This window comes from Anas acuta, chromosome 2 (genome assembly GCF_963932015.1).
Source record: "Anas acuta chromosome 2, bAnaAcu1.1, whole genome shotgun sequence".
In the NCBI taxonomy this organism is placed as follows: Eukaryota; Metazoa; Chordata; class Aves; order Anseriformes; family Anatidae; genus Anas; species Anas acuta.
Genome location: NC_088980.1, coordinates 7,551,447 through 7,569,565, shown reverse-complemented (window position 1 = coordinate 7,569,565; position 18,119 = coordinate 7,551,447). Strand labels below are relative to the sequence as shown.

Below are 18,119 nucleotides of genomic sequence, written 5' to 3'. Positions count from 1 at the left end.
GCCAGGGGATGAGTTAAACTGTTAGAAAGCAACAGCAGAGATTCAGCATTCCCCCAGTAACCAGCATGCTGAGACAGAGATAACTATGATACATGACTACTTACTGGCCAGGAGAAAGGGGAAACTCCAACAAAATAAATTCCTGGGAACTTAACGAGGGAAATGCCTGTGCTCACTGCAGTCACACTAATTAACATCATTCTGCATCCCAATGAGGGTTGGTTCCACCTACTGAAAATTTCCCTGAGAGATAAGTCCCATCTAAAGAGAAGACAGCCAGGCAGAGAAAAGTTAAACATATTAATCATCCCAAGGTGTATCAAAATGGTTAATATTACTTTAAGCACACTCCTTGTACGCACGTGCAAAGTGCTCAGACTTAAGCTTACGTTTCCTTCCCCCAAAACAAAATCCTAGTTAAATACCTACTCCTAGCCAAGGAGAACTTTATGTACAGAACAGCAGTTGGGTTTCAAAGATTAACTGCAAAGAAGTTTCCTTCATCTAAACTTAATTAATCTGTGTTCTTATCAGGGTTTATATAATTGCTAAGAAATCACAAGTGCTGTACAAAAACATTTCTAGAACTATAAAAGTCTAGGATTTCTTTTCTGGTAGGAAAAAAAAATACATTTAAAAAAAAAAAAAAAAAAAGATAAAAATTAGTGTTCCTACATACTCCCTAATAGTCTAATAAACAGCAAATATTTGATTTTCTATTAAAGGCCAAAAGGCAAGAACTCAAATAGAAATGTCTTCTATCACTATGTTCTGTACATAAAGTAATGTATAGATGCAATAAGAAAGTTAATTAGTTTCGTGCTGCTTGGAGTGCATGTGGAAGAAAATTAAAAGGATCCAATTGCAATCTCTAATTAGAAATTCTGAGGAACAACATTGTAGAGATGAATTGTCAGCTTCCTCAGGTATTTCCTACTCATGCCAGTCATATTTATGCATCCCCTTTCCAATTAGTAAATTAATTGCCTTTCCATAACTAACAAACAAGTTCTGGCTGCTAGTTTATTTTAATTCACACAGCCATGGGGATGCTAAGACCCATCTACCAGGAGCAGGAGGCCCACTGGCATTGTACTGATGCCCAAACAGTGCTACATGGAGAATTTCTGTGATGAAATTAAACCCATACTGACCATCACGGGGTAATTCTGGTTAGGGGAGAAAAGGGGTAGGTGACAAAATGGCTGTTGTAAAACATGTCATCAATACCTACACTTTACTCTCAGATTCATTTGCAATTTGTGTTGGCTTTGGTTACCAAACACAGCCTCCTCTGACTGAATGAAATCCAAACCAGAGGCTGCCAAGCACAGCAGCGTGAGCTGGGCAGAAGGGACAGCCCAAGGACTGGCTGGGATGATGTTTAATATTAACCCTGCTGGGTTGTTGTGCACAAATGCTTTTCTTTCACAAGGATGCATTTCACAAATGTCATCAGATCAAAAAAACGAAGCTTCATTAATCCATCATAAGAAGCTTCAGTTTTAAATTACCACCCAGTATCACGTGTCCTCCCCAAATATCGAACTATAAAAAAATCAAACTACTAAAAAGCAATAAAGTAGAAAATGGGATATACAAACACGTTTTAAATGGTGTTTTCCCCTTCATGTCACTCTTCCCTTGAGCAGACCAGCAAAATGAATGGAAAATTCCTACTGGCACTCAGCAGCTTTCCCAAAGTTAATTGTTTTAGTAAAAGATAGGAGGATTCATAAAAGGGAAGTCAGCACAGTTCAGATTGTAATGGAGAGCACCACACCTTTCCTGGTACAGAAGACCCCCTGCCTGGGAACCTGGATGGTAACGAGATGTTGGATGGCTGTGGTCTTGTGGGTTGACAAGTAGCATGGGATGAATGTATGCACACAGCAACAAAAAGGTCGTTAAACATTGTGGGTAAGTATAGTGGGCTAATTTTTTCTGATTGCTTGATGCTGCTCACCCTTCTTGGCTTCAGAATTCTGAATTTTTCTAGCTGAGGTGTTCTGCAAAAAGCACAAGGCACCACCCAGCCACCTATACCTATTTTAATGAAGGGTTTTCTTTTTTTTTTTTTTAGCCAGAGACATAAATGTTAGTCATAGGAACTAATAGCTGTGCAGCCATCTTTGTGGTTGGGAAAATGTGCAGTTTTGTATTGTTTGGATGCAAACACACAATGTTACTGCATATGGGACCTAAATGGAATACAAATTATAGTTATACATCACACCCTGAATTGTGTTCTAGCTCTTTCTGATTATCCTGACCAGATGCTGTTATTTACACCTGCCAGGTACAGGATCCTACACTGGCATTACAGGGAAGAACCGAGACTCCTCTCTCCCAAATAAGCTGTGAGATCCCCGTGGAGATCAAATCCTCCAACCCCACCAACTGTCCTCATCTGTACCCTCCTGCAGTTGGCAGAAACAGAGGATGAGGAACGTGCTGCCTTCCCAGGCCCAGCTTAACTCCCTGTGAATGTCATATTCTGTATTTGATCTCCAGTGGGGCAGCAAGGACTGTTCACTGCAAGTTGGAATAGTTCCCCAGAGCTTGGGATCCTGCAAAGACTGATCAGAAAAACATTTGGACTGTAGAAAGGGCACATCAAAATGTCGAAATCTATCCATCAGGTTCCCAACCATCATCATTGCCTGAAAGCTCTCCTCTGCTGATTCCCACTCACATCTGAAATGGAGAAGGTAAATTAAGGCTCTTGAGCTGCTTCCACACTTCCAACGGGTGTCCCAGTTAAATTTCAGGAAAGAGCACTGGGGCGAATGCTAACTTTTAGTTTGTTGTTGTTTTCATAATCTTCAAAATCCTTTAAAAAGCATCCTAACTAGTTAATACCCAACTATTTCAGTATTCTGTAAGGCCCTTAAAATATATCCAAGGTAGGTTTTCAAAAGATATTCTTCCAGCATACAGGAATTCATAATCCTGCTCAGGGAGAGCTGTAGCAGAATTAAGCTGTATGGTGCATTAAATAGAAATGACTATAAAAATAAAAAAATAAAAATAAAAAGTTGGCAGGTTGGCAGTATACCAGAAGTACTTTACTTACACAAAAATCAACGTAAGGATAGCATTTGCTACCCAGCAGCTAAAAATCTGCTTCTTGTAGGCTAACAGTGCTGTTCCAATTTCCTTCTGCTTGTACAAATGTTAGCTGAAGAGTAAAAGGTTTGCATCAGTTAAGACATCATGCAACAAACTGGCCAGAAGCTTGGATTTCTTTTAATTAACCAGTGTAACAGCAGGATCTTAACATTGCAAGAAGGGTTTAAAACTGACCAGCAAGCAGGAGCAGACAAGTTAATGGACGGTGTTTAAAACACTGGTGGTGGATGGCAATTGGGAAAGCTTTCATACAAACTTTTTCATCAAACTGGAGAAAGCCAAATGTTTTCAATTTATTATTCATGTTAAGCAGAACAACAACAAACAGGCAAAATTAAATCAGCTTTTTTTAAGAGCATTGGAACTTTTAGCAATTTCCCTAGTGAAAACTACAGAGCAATAAAAATATTTTCCCTAGGGATCCCATGGGATAAATCACTGTATCTTCTCCCACATCATGCACCTGCACAGCAGCTCAGGTCCTTGCTTAAGGCTTTCAGAAGAACTGTGGTAGTCAAAAGGACAAATTGCAATACTAAGATAACCCTAGCAATCTCTGAAAGGAGATGCATAATATAGAATTTCACCCAATTCGTATCGTATCTATTGTCAGGATCCTTCCCAGCCAAGGAGGAGAGACATGACTGGCCCATGCATGTATTCTGATTTCTCACAATCTTTTACTCTAAAGCTACTAACAAATAACGAAATAAATGAACATTATTCAAGAACATTCACCCATGAAACATTGGTCTGCTACAACTGTCAACATCCCATAGCATTAGCATGCCTTTAGAATATTCATATGACAGACAGTCCAGATGAAAAAAATAATTAAAAAAAAAATAAAAAAAGGAGTTGTTCTGAACAGCATGAACAGAGATTGCAAGAACCGACACTGGAGCTGTTTGTGTTGCTTCTGCCAGTCTGAGGTTGAGTATGCAGGCTGGATCGCAGGGAAAATTTCCCTGTGATGACCCTAAAAGTCCCATGACGTGCCCACCACAGCTGATCCAGGCAGCTGAAATCTCTCCTTTTACACCCTCCACCCTCGGGACAGGCAGTTTTATTAAGACACCATGTGTGTAGTCCAGCAAATCACCCATCTGTGAACAATTTAATTAGAAGCCTATCCTCAGAGTAATGTGCTCATACGATGGCAGCCCACAGCCAGAGAATACTAACAACCTGGGGTGAAAGCAGGGGAAATTCACCAGTTTGAGCTCAGAGAGGAACCTCTGAAACTTCAACTCTGCTTTCACCACAGCCATTGATCCTCTACAGCTAGTCATTTACCTGTCCTCTGCCTTTGCTCCTCCAGCTGTGAAATGCCCATAAAAATATTGAGCCACCTTGCACAAATCTTGACTTGCAAAAAGGAAGCCCACATGGAAGCAGACGTTTTTACTCTTGTGATGTGGAATACATGTATGTTATGTGAATATCTCTGTTACAATTACACCTTCTTAACCGTGGTGTGGTTTGAACAGCCACTATAATGGTACAAATAGGTAACAGCATAAGCACTTTGCTTTTTCAGAGTCATTCTTAGAGGGTTAAATTATATTCCCAATTTGAACCACATCGTTGTGATGAGGAACTTGGGATATGCCTCAAAAATCAGAGAGTTGACTTACAGCACTCTCATGTCAAGGGCAATTGCTGTTGTTTGCTACAGAACATAAGTGGATCGGGCAGGCAATGATCTTACAAGAAGCAAACATGGGTGAAACAACAGGACACCTGGCAGTAATTTTCAGTGCAAGACAAATAGCTGGATAGACAACAACTGTATAATAACCAACATCATATGGCAGCTGAGAGCAGGAAAAGACAGTCTGTGGTTTTATAGCAACAATGAAAGAACACAACTGAGCTGTAAGTGCCCAAATGTCCTGAAAAGGAAGTGCTAAGGTGACGATAGGTAGTGCTTCATACTAGCTAGAAGTGATTTTTGAACTGTTGTCCAATGAATCTGTCATTAACCAGTTATTTGTTCTAAATTCATGTGATGGGAAGACTTGGGACTTCCAAGTCCTATACTTCTACTCCTTCTACTCACACTAAACCAACAGCTAAAGCACTGCACAGGGACTACATCATAAGAATTGGCACACTTTTTCACCAAGACCTTCAGCACCATGTCAGGGAAGAACATCAAAAAGAGCACTGAGCCAGGCATTGTCATTCTCGTCCCTGTAAATACGGGCCACATTCTTTGTCAATGCCATAGGAAGTCAGAGATGTCAAAAAGAGCAGGCCAGCTGTTGGAAAGGACACAGGCAATGCAGTCATGGCATGGCTGTCTCAGGTCTAATAATTCCCATTATGATCAAAATAAACACAAAATATCAGACTCACAGTAGCAGTGCCCCTTCAATCCTATAGCACCTTCCACATAGAATTCATTCACCAAACACAAGCCCTATAAAACAGGCCCCACAGAAGGGCTGGCTGCCCTCGTTCCCCCAGGGTCTTGCTTGGGCTTTTTGTCCCCATCTGTTTTTCCATGTACATGTGTTTAACACATTGCTCTCCTCCTCCTCTTCTGTCTGCTCTTTCTTAGAAGCTCTGGTTCTTCATTTGGAAAAGGTTAAACCAATCCCAAATTATACAAAATGAATCCAAAAGGTTTGGTCTTTGTCTTCAGTGGCAACAGATGCAGACCCAGGAACAGGAATTAAAGTCACTGATGCACTACAGCTGCCTTTAGGGCAATATGACAGACTCCTATAACGAGTTCCCTGTTATTGAACCACAAAATTATAATGTCTCAGCTTATGCCCCTATCACTTGATTAAACACAATACAGCAAGCCGATGCAGTATGGCTTCCAGAAGGAGGAGATGTTGATAGCTCAGTGAAGATAAGCAGATAACTTAAGAAGATAACTTTGAAGGTAGAATCACGAAACACAAAGAAGCAGTCAGATGATTTCAAAGTTGTCAGAAGAAGATCTTTGAACCTAAGCTGTACTGTCATAAATAGCAGCAATGTGAAATGAACCTCCCCAGCTCTGACACTGCGCATCAGCCCAGAGCCTTTGAAAACCTGGAGCATGCAGACCCATACAAATTACAGCAAGCAGTTAAGATACAGCCTCACGAAGCACAACTGAATAATGCAGAAAGGATATGTGAAAAGAAGAAACACGCAGTTCATCTGATCGTGACTGTTACACTCAATTTAGTGCTACTCCACGCTGGTAATTGGTAAACGGATGTCTGAATCAACTCAGGTTCAGGACAACATGAAAACATCACCAGAAATATCAGTAAGAAATGCAGGGTATTTTTCTACTTCAGGAGTAAACAGGTTTTTCCAACTTTTCAGAGGTTTTAGTCCTAACCTCCTTTCTGATGCTCTCAGACTTGGGAAAAGATCCGATGTTTCTGAAGAAGGGTTAGCAAATGTCTTCTTGTCAGAGACCAGATGCACTACCAGAAATTTGAGCCCAAGCTTCTGGCACAGATTAGAGTTTCTGAGAAAAGAGCTCTTTTCACCTAAGTTCAGCTCTGAATCTTGATCTAACTTCACAAAAAAAAAAAAAAAAAAAATGCAGGCAGTGCCACAGAGTCGTTCATCTGCCCTGTTTTAGACCTGTATGAGTTGCCCTCACAGGAACATACCTCTCTCCTTGGATTATAAAGGGGCCCAAAAGTGATGAGCTCAGATTTAGATAACTAACTCTGAGAACCCTAAAGGTAAAGTGGATGAATTATGTCCTCAAAAATAGCACCTAGTCTCAGGGTTATGATTCCATTTTCTTAGCACACAACAGTGATTTAGTTGACTATCCACTAGCACTAAAATAGCAAGAATACTAAACGTGAGCACCCTTTTCTTCACATTCCTCCCTAAATTTACTCTGCTGCCCTTCACAAGAGCTGCCCACTGACAGCTGAAAAAGTGATGGTGTATATAACAAGACCAAAAAAAAAGAAAAAAAAAAAAAAAGAGGAAAATCTAGAGCAAAAGATGCTAGATGCTAGCGTAGACCAAGCATGCCAGGTTGCCATATGTTTGCCTTCCTAGTTAGCTCACACCCTTCTCATGATTAAATGAGAGATCATCTGGATTGAAGGAAATTAGTATCTGTTCATTAGTCCTGTGAAGGTCTGTTAGCATACTGAGCATACAGTCAGTAGAATCAGTCAAAATATCAAGTTTATTGCAGTTTTTCCCACAAAAGCTAAAAACAGCACTTTGACCAAGTTCTTTTAAGATTTCTCATTGAAATAAAAACTTCTCCACAAGAGAATTTGAAAAAATAAGACATTCTTGTTAACATAGCACGAGCTAACCCCAAAGACATGGTAGTTTGGGTTCTGTTTGTAGGTTCTTGTCTCTGGTAAGCTCTCAGGGAGAACAGGGTTTGTCCTGATACCAAAAAGGCTGGTGAGAAATCTTGAAAGCACTTGCCTGGATCCCTAAGGAAAGGTAAATCCCTATCAAATCCAATCTGTAGTGAAGTACAGCATAACAGTACCTCATTCATAATACTTGCACTAATATAATTTAGAAAAGAACAATTCCAATTTGGGGAATTAAATGTTTTATTTTCAGTGGGGGAAGAGGAAAAAATAAATAAATATAACTCCTTTAATGAAAGGGCTTTATCTAAAAAAGTTTAGGAGGTTTCTGGACTAACTTACTCTGGCTGAGAAATGCTAAGCAGCCCATGAAGAACTCTCCTCAAGCTCTAGTACCACAAGGTACAGTTATTGTTAGCTTTGTGGTTGTTGTTGTTGATGTTTGTTTGAACTAATTGACCCCAGTTCAGCTCTCAGTTGTGCTGATCCCAAAATCCTTCTCATAGCTGATGCTGCTTGGGTACAGTATTGGGAATCTCAGCAGAGCCTATAGTGGGGTAAATTTGGGAAATAGATTACTTTAAATGAAACAAGATTAAAACAAATTAAGGAAAGGTGGGGTTTATTTCTTATGAGGAACAGCTGAGGGAACTGGGGCTGTTTAGTCTGGAGAAGAGGAGGCTCAGGGGAGACCTTACCACTCCCTACAGCCTCCTGAAGGGAGGTTGCAATGAGGAGGGGGTTGGCCTCTTCTCACAGGTGACAGGACTAGAGGGAATGGCCTCAAGTTGTGCCAGGGGAGGTTCAGGTGGGAAATGAGGAGACATTTCTGCTCAGAAAGAGCAGTCAGGCATTGGGACGGGTTGCCCAGGGAGGTGGGGGAGTCACTGTCCCTGGGGGTGTTCAAAGAGAGGTTGGATGTGGTGCTTAGGGATGTGGTTTAGTGGTGACATTGGTGGTAGGGGGATGATTGGACCAGATGATCCTGGAGGTCTTTTCCAACCTTAATGATTCTATGATGCCCAAACTGTATGTGTGCTCTTGCCTGTTACGTTCATTCCCAAGTGATCACTGCTGTGCCTTACTGTGCTTCTGCCTGATCATAAAATACAGTAAATGAGTTTTTTTCAATGCTGTTTTTTCCTACTCCAACCAGGCCTTTATCTTTTTTTAAGATGCAGTCCTGGAAAAGGCAGCCCATGAGCTCCAGCCCACTGGACTCATCCAGAAGCAACCTGAAGGATCCCAGGGGGCTGAAGCCACCTGAACGATCCCCCTGGTGCTGGCTGCAGCAGATAGAAAGTCGCTGCAAAGAGGCAGGCCTACTTCCACTCGATTTATTATTCAAGTGTAAAAGTTTAATGCACCTATTTGAACAATTAAAGTATGCTCTCGAGCGTAGTTGTCTTTTTGCTTCTGAAGAGACAATGGCTCATGAATCACTAAGTGCTATGGCCGGCACCCCAGCACGGACTTATTCATGAGTTGCTTGTTTCTTTGTATACACCCAGGAGGAAGAAAGAGCTTTAATAATAGACACCATTAAAGAGGATTTTAAGAAAATTAGCAACCTCACACAAAACTCATTGGGCTTCTGGGACAAATTGCTCACAGCTGGAAGCCCAATATGTTTAAGGGTGGCTGATCCTACTCTACTACAATTTTTATAAGATTTTGGCAGTCCTGCCATAAAAGTGTCTGTAGTACAAAGCATGACTGGAAGAAGCAGGACCTTCCTTTGGGAAAGAACTGAGTTGGCTTTGCTGCAATTTGCTCAGTATTTTGGGGGGATATTCATATCAACACGGTGCAACTGATGATAATACTCCAATTACACTTAGTCTCCAAGCAGGAAAGAGGAATTAATTTCAGGGTTACCTTTGGTTATATTAGGGCTTTAGAGTGCTCATGACCAAGTGTCTGTAACTCAAAGGGCAGAAGATTTAAATTATCAACCTGTGTAAGATTTGCTTTCTTCTTTGGTTTTGAAGAAAATAATGCCATCACTAAACTTTTCTTTCATGGGCATTAACAATTTATTTTGCAGTGTTATTCTGCTGCTGTGCAAACCATGATGGCAACTGCACCCAGCAGCTTTAGAGTTTCAGTTTTGATGCATTTGGGAATGTGTTGGTTCAGAAGACTGCATCTTGCCAAATACTGGTAATTGTATTCCTTCTTCAGAAAAATATACTAAGTAAAGTGAATGTTTCTGGTAGAGTTGCCCAAAAAATCTTCCCACCTCTACCAAAAAATGCTATTTTGTCACAGCCAATATTTGCGTTAATTCAATCATTCATTGTAACATCCACACAAGATGAAGTCCAGTACAGAAGAAAACCAAGGTGGGGAAAAAAAAAATACCACAATTTCAAAGCAACTTCTGCTTGAGGAGAAAGACTTGCAAGCCTTGATGTTCATGCAATGTGCATAGCAGGCTAGTTGCAGCTGCCAGGCCTGATTTGTGGCAATACTCCAGAACAAATTGTTCGATTTATAATTCCATAAAGCTATCCAGAGAAACGTAGAAGTCAAGCTGGGTTCTTTTTTCCCTTCTTGCATGTTGCCATCAGGAGGAAAGATTCTTAGAGACAAATTAGATGTTAGATACGTCTCTGTAATCTTGGAGCCTTACAGAGGTTACAGGATGGTAACTCATACAAAATAGTGAAGTGAAAAGACTGAGGAAAAAAAAAGCATTAACAGTGAAAAGCTGCAAAACCTGCAGAACCCACGACCCCACAGCATGGAAAGTTGAGGGTACTGATATGTCCTTCTATGTATGTACAACTTGCACGTTTAAATATTATTCTGACATCAAGAACTGTAACACTGGCTTAAAAAATTATTTTTTTCAAAAAAAATAATGAAAACTGTATTTGTCATCATTACCTGACAGCACACAGTTTACATTTCTTGTATAGTAGAAGAAACCATAGTAGAAGCATTCTGCTTAAACACAAAACATATTCATATAAAAAACAGCATGACAAAAACTTAGAGCCTTAAGAAAATAAAATAGTCCATTATTTGATATCACTCTGCCACTGCAGATACACGGGTTCGATTTATGCTGGTAAATTAAATGGTGCCAAGGGACGTTCTCAGGCACTGGGGTAACATAAGCTGTATAGTTCAGTTGCAAGCATGATCCATGGCACCATTTGGGCCATGGCCAATTGCCACTGAGCCAGCTAATGCCAGAGCACGACTCGGGAATTAGCACAGTCCTGAGACCATCCCAAAAGCAGTCTGCATGTGGTCACTTTATTGGGAAAGGCAGGAGTTTAGTAAGAGCAGGCTGTTCACATGCAAGTGGATGTCAGTGCCAGAGAAGGGTTGTGAGCATGTTTAATTTATAAGCATTACTATAACCACTCAGAACTGACATGGGAAGCAAGATGCTGCATTTCAAAGTTAATACGAGGCTTGATAGAGAGTGCCAAGTTCACAGAAAATTAAATAGTGTTCAGTTTACCTGAAATTTGGTAGAAAGAAGCCTAAGTCTGCCATTGAACCAACTCAATGCTGTTTTGCTATGTCAGAGATGATCCTTAGTTACATTCTCAACCATTTTGAATAGCATTAACATTGGTTTATCTTCATTACAACCAAATGATTGCAATTCTTTAGAAAAGTGTTGATTGCAGAGGTTCATAGAGTAAATCATTTCCAGATACACATAAATAAAATGTTTAAACCCTACTAGGAGCGCAATATGGAACAAATCATCATACAGGCTCCCTTCTCCATCCCACAGAGATGGAGAACCCAGGTTATCTTGCTGAGATGTGTTCTTCATTGAAGCTAGTCTGTTCTCACTCCCTGGACACTCAGGACACGGGCTACTCTGGCTGGTCACTGCATGATAAACTCCAGGTGAACGAGGGAAAAAGCATAATATAACACAGAAACATTACACTTTGACTGTATCCTCTCATAATATTTCCCACAAGAGGTCACTAACTCCTTAAAGCCAGCAAATTGTAAACTGTGTATCCATGAAGTGCGTGTTATGGGAAAACAGTTTGTAATCCCCCTATTAATCCTTGGCACTGGGGCACACACTGTATAATTATAGACTGTGGTAGAGTAATTTGAAAACTTTATTTCACCGGGCCATAATTATATCGTGGCTGTAATCCTTTAATTGCCAATATCATTTAATGTGTTATAGACATGCCGTATGACTAGATGAACAAACGTACTAAAACATCCTGCAAGCAAGCCACAGTAAAGGCAGTAGCATAAACTGTCATGAAGGCTATTAAACAAAGATGAACAATTAATAAGCAACAGAATACACAGCCTAGACACATCAGGATTTCTGCTCTCATGTTGTGTACGCGTTGCACTAATAGTTGGTTTTCTAAAGTACCCTACTGGATGCATAAAACTACTGAAAGAAATGTGTCATAAATTGCCACCTATGTCAACCAACCATCAAGCAAGGGGCAGAAACAGGCTTCCAGCAATTCTTCAGAAAGAAGTTACGAGGACTTACTTTGAAGTAAATGCTGACCCAGTCCAAAATGCAATTAAACTACAATAGACCATACATCCAGTTGCTAATGAGAACTATTCTTCTGGTCATCTCTTATTTACATTCTTCACACTGACACTGTCATATTTTGGTTTTATCATGGAAAATAAAAGCCAAGGAAGCAGAGAGTTTGCTAAGTGAAATGTTTAAGAACACACACAATGCATGGGACCAGAAAGAAAATGCTTAAAAGGAAACATAATTTGGAGCCTAGTGGTTAGTCTCAGGTAGGTAAATCATTGTTCAAAAATCTCTTCACTGATCCAAGAGTTACTTGTATTTCTAACCAGCGATTGCCAATACAAATGCATAAACAGTTCAAGTACAGAAACTAGAACTTGGTCCCTTTGCCCACTCCAGTCTCTGATGGGCTCTCACATCCTCTCCTGGTGTAAGAGACTTCAGGAGCACAAGAAACCACTTAAACCTAACGAGAAATTTCCTCAGCAGCTGTTCTGCCCCAAGGTTAGTTCTTTAGAGGCAGGCATCACCTGCCACATTTAAGAAGACTCAACCCTGCTAAGTTAGTGAACTCTGAATGAAGATAATGAAAAACACCAGAAACATCTGGTTGCTGGGTCTGAAGTGTCCCTGAAGCACTTAATCAGCTGCTCCAGAGAAGGGACAGGGTTTAGGACACAGACAAAATGTGTTATCTCTTCATATACAGCATCTACCACCTGTCAAAGGCAATGAGCGAGCTTCCCTTTGTGAAAGTGGCTGCAGCTCTTGTCATTAACCTGCAAGGAGCTGGAAAAACAATCACACAGCAAACTACTGAAAAGTTGTCCAAGATGAGTGCAGTTCTAGTCAAACTACACTGCCCCTTTACTTATTGATATAAGTAAATATATCAATATATTATGTCAATATATGGTCACCGCTTAGGGAGCATAATGGAGATGCCCATGACCACAAAGGCATCACAAACCTTGTGTGTAGTGGCCATCACCCTCAAAAATACCCAAGGTTTTCAGTCTTTTCCAGTCTACATCCACTCGTTTTGTCTCCCATGCAGTCAGAGGGTTAAATATCTCCCATTACAGGTAGCCCTGTCACTCCTTGCCCCAACTGCAGAGGACGACGAAATAAAGAAAAAATCCCTTCGGGTTAGCACGATGCAGTGTTTGTTGGGAAATGTGAGATCTTTGATTTTAGAATAGCTGATGTAACTGGGAGGCTCCGGGGACCACAAGGAGAGCAGCAGCAAACTTCAAACTAGACATAGCTAAAAAACAGTGACTAATAGTATAACCTAGTTATGCTCATCAGCTGAACTCAACAGAACTCAGAAGGAAATAGCAGCAGAGAAGCAGGAAAGGTGACAGGGAGTTTGCTTACTCATTTACAGGTACTTATGAATCCTATGTCTCTCCCCAGTGTGACACCTAGATTTTGTTATAATAATTTGTAAAAAATGCAAATACCATTTAAATCCCTAGGAAGTTATAAAGCGCTCCCTCCCCTTCCCAATTCCACTAGAGAGAGAGATAAAAAATAACCCAAAGTGCCCTAATTTACCCTGACCTCTGCTTCCAAGGCAGCAGACTTTCTTAGGCTAGCTCCAGAGCCTTTCATCGGCCTGGCAGGGGAGTGCTGCAAGACATAAATGCCACTCACACTGCATATAGAGGCGCAGTGGTCAGAATTTCCTTTGTGACCAATGGGAAAAGTGCTGGTGCACACGAGAAAGCCGCTGCCACACAGGGGCTCTGTGTTGGATGCTGTGGGAGCACAGCATGGCAGCTGTTAGACATGTGCTGTTTCCTGAGGCATATCAAACCTGCTACGCTAACACACTTACCTTGCACATGAATAAGCTGCAGCTTACAGGAGTTACTTTTAAAAAATTCACAGAACAAGGTATGGAGCGTACCAAACAAATAACGGGTTGGCACAGTTAGGCAAGCTGCGAACATATACACAGGACTTCAAAGGCTGTTCATTGCAAGAACGTTAAAGTAAAACACGCTCGTGTCATTTGGGAGCTGAAGCAACACAGCACTCATCCTTCAATCATCACTGATCTTCATGGGTGTAGTGTCAGTCGTCCTCTGTGAGCATGCTCCCTCACCACCTGGACCATCCACAGAGACCAAAATCAAGGCTAGGCTGGGATTTTCCTCTAACTTTGAGCCTTTCGCAATTAGATGTAATATTTGTGCTAGACACCATAGCCTTTTCTAGTCAATAGAAGGGATAAAGCACTACCAAAAAGGATGAGTCAACTGACCTGCTTTAGTTGCACATCTGAGGAAGAGGCAACTTGCCCTCAAGATACAATTATGCTACTCCCTTTGAAGCCAGAGTGACCATGTCAGACATCTGCACCCCCCTTTTCATAGTTAATTCAGAGCAGGCAAGCACTACAGCACTAAGAGGCAGCCCCCTAGGAAAAGACCAGAAGAGACAAAAAGCATACAGAAATGAAGCAACTTCCCCAAAATGATGCAAAGACTGACAGTGACAGATGGCAGTAAGAAATGGCAAGTGCCATTCGTAGGATTGCAACATTGCAGGATCAGTAATCCCAAAAGGGAGCCTTTTCACTGATTTTGGGCCAGGCTCTGAATGTCAACAGGACGATCATCGCATCTGAAACAAGAACAAAAGAAGCCACAGAAGCAAGCTATGAATACTTGCAGTTCCTCATCATCTTCTACCACATATGTTCAGCTTGCTGTGAGGGACAGAGAAGAAGCCTAAAAAGTTAAAAATCATATGGACACTCATTTGCTACTTTCCTTCCTGGTATTTTTCTTTACCTTTTGAAGAAATGTTCTTACTAAAGTCCAGCATATGAAAATGAGGAAACCATAGTTTTACCTGAGCTTTCATTCACTGTAACTATCTGTCAGCCACTATGCAGCACTTCTTAATATTATGCAATGCACTCTTCAATTAAGCAGGAGGTTGCGTATCTCTTCTGAGTATCCCTGGTGGTTTTAAATAAGCTTTTCACATGTTCCGTCTCCAACGCTTGTTTGGCACAACAGTAATTTTTCCAGATGAGAGAGAACCTAGTTATATCATAAAGAATGAATTATTTAAAGAAAGATCAGCACTCCGGTTCACGTCAAGACTTCACTAATTGTATTTAATTGAAAGTACCACGCTGAACATATGCACAACAGTCTTCAGGTTCATAAAAGCCTTAAGTGCTTTTAAATACTACTGCAAAAGGAAAAAGGCTCAGGGGATCAGTAGCAGGAAACAATACCTTCCACTTCGGGAGCATTGACTCAAATCAAGTCAAAGTTAATCAAGGCTAAAATACATCATCTGCTAATTGGTTGATGGGGACAGATAAACCCCATTCTCAACAGGCATGTGGTATCATAAACTCAAAGTCAGAAGCCCCAGTTATAATTGGGCAGTTCAACTGCCTGCTGCAGCTTAGCCTACCTGCATCCAGTCTCCACGCAGCTACTGAAGCGATGGTGTTGCCCTAGGTCTTCACAGTGCTTTTCTACAGATTTTCAAGCGATTTTACAAGCAAAGTAAAAAGGAGCAAAACAGAGGAACTGACTTCACCAGACTCATTGAGCAACAGACAGCAAAGCTCAAGACCAGCTTAGGCCCAGGGTCAGTCCTCTATTAGGTAAATTTACAGCTTCACCACACACAGTGAACCAATCCAGCAGATCTTTGCATGCATGAAAACAGGGTGGGGCAAAATGCCCCCTCCTGAGCTTCCCACTCAAATTGCATATTATTACCTTTCCACTGCATCAGCTCCAGTGCTTATTGGACTTTCAAAGAGTTTATTCAACTCATTAGGCTGACAGAACGACACACAGAGACAAACGAGGTTTCTGCAAGGCTAGCATACCAAATTATCTCACAGAAGCGTTGTGATCACCAGACCCTGCTGCAGGGACAAAGCAGGACCAGAAGCTCTCCAGCAGCAAGCTATCAGAGCAATTCAGGTGCTTTTGAAACCCCAGCTTAACCACATAGCAGTTCCCAGGCAAAAAATCCCTGGTTTCAGATTCAAACTGGGTCTCAGCATTCAGGCTGCAGTGGTAGGTGAAATCAAATAGCCTGTCAAACTTAATACTTGGTCTAGCTACTTCTGAATTCCAACTTGTTTTACTCTACAGAGTCCTACGTGCTTCAGCAGAGTTTGATCCCAAATTATATTGTTGAAGACAGCATACCAACACCACCTCACCACTTCAAAGTAGATAAAAACAGGCACTTTTCCATCTAAACACAGTTTCCTGTTCCTGAAAATATACAGAAAGACTTGTCTTAGAGGAATGAGTAGCTGATCCACTAGCCTCACAGGGCTCCAGAAATTTACCCTGAAAGGTTATGTATTAAGAGAACACACTTTAAGAAATCGGGTTTGTAGAAATACACTAAAAACTGCTGGTGCGTGTGACTGGAGGAAGAATGGATACCTATTCCTTCTGGATGTATGCCTTGGGTTCAGTTCCTTCCCCTGCCCAAGAACATTCAAACCCAATGCACGCTTTCCTTCTCAGGTGAGTGCCCAGCGCAGCAGGTTAACGAAGCACATTTCAACTTGCTGTGCACAGAGAAGTGTGCTTACTCATTAACTGTTTGCAAGGAATCTGTAAAAAAGCATGCTGAGTTGCCAACAAGCTTAAATTAGACATAAAGAGGCTAACAAGTCACATTTACATTTGTCCTCTGACATCTCATCTGGACTTTTTTTCTGCCCAATGATGGCTTTAACCTCACATGCTCTCTGTTGTGTGATAGGCAAGGCAGCCTTCCAAAAAGCTGAAGAGCAGGGGAGCCCAGCTTCAGCACACTCAAATATTCTGTATTAGTATTCTAGCTACCAATGGGGTGGGCCTTTTGTTGTTTTGTTTTTTTTTTCTTCTTCATTTCCTCATTTGTTTTCAAAGTGAGGCTTGCTTGCTTTTTGACACGCATACAAGCACACAAACATGGAAAAAGGGTGCCCACATTTTACACTGGAGTTGTGAACAAAAATTCCACCTCCTACGAACTCTACGGTATCTCTCACTGCCTGGCTAAAACTGAGCGTAGGCCACATGTAGCCATCCCACATCTCCAGCACATCTTATTTTGTAGCACCAAGCAAGTGTGACAGTGTCTCAGCCCACAGATGTTTGGTGCACTGAATATGGAAGTCTTCCTCTGAAGCCTGACTTCTATCACGTTGTGCTCCTTGATCTGAGTTCTGCCGCATCCACTAAAAAAAATGAAAATCCAGCAGCGCAGCAGCAAATTTCCATTCTGTATTCTCAAAATGCAATGCCGTTTTGAGACTAGTTGAATGGATGGTGCTAATGGCTCCTGATTTTGTGTGTAATTTTGAAGCATGTTATTCTCAGGATCACCCCTTTTCCTTGAATTAATACCCTCTGAACTTCTGCTAGGCTAACATGTCAGAATTCTTCAGGCTTATTCCCATGTTTCTGTTTCCTCAAGCTATTGCTTAAGCAGATGATTTGGAAGTGGCAGAAAAACTCATTCAGTTCAGGGCTGCATAGAAATACTCGTCCAGCATTTTAAGTGTATTCCTAGAGATTTACTCTCATATGATTTGCACCTATTTAAAGTCTGTACCTCACCATATTTTTCAGTAAGTCTTCGTGCAAAATATTTGAACACAGACAAGCTGATGTAACACTGGTACAAGCTGAAACACTGCACGTTACATTAGATTATTTGTTTCTTAGGGGAAAGACTTGAGCAAAGTAAGCTTCAATACACTCACCCTGAGCCGAACTGTTAGTTCAAAAGCATTCAGAACCAGGTTTGAGTCATGGAGTTATGCTTTGTTTAATATTTAATTTATGCTGAACAAATAATTGCTTGGTCTCATTCCTTCCATGACACTTAAAATCAAATTGATGTCTATTGCAAAACCCTTACTGGGCTCCACAAACTGTTACAAGAGCAGACTTGCAAAGCCTGTTGCCAAAGATCAGATAAATATCAACACAGACAGAAAAAGTAGAGTTTCCTACCCTAAAAAAGTAGTTTCTTACTCTATTAAAATTGAAATCATGGGCACATAGTGTTTGTTCTTTTAACACAAGAACACGTACCAATATAGGGTAGTTCTGCCTTGGAACAAGCTGTCTGAAGGTCCTGAAAAATCCCCATTCAAAGATCCTTGAAGATTC

General features: G+C 41.0%; 1 long non-coding RNA gene across 1 annotated transcript; it reads left to right on the top strand.

Moving 5' to 3' along the window:
• The first annotated feature begins 7,966 nt into the window (after nucleotides 1–7,966).
• LOC137852104 (uncharacterized) lies at nucleotides 7,967–10,354 on the top strand. The gene is made up of 2 exons (XR_011093656.1): nucleotides 7,967–8,204; nucleotides 8,627–10,354. It is a non-coding gene; the product is annotated as an uncharacterized lncRNA (long non-coding RNA).
• The last annotated feature ends 7,765 nt before the right edge of the window (nucleotides 10,355–18,119 follow it).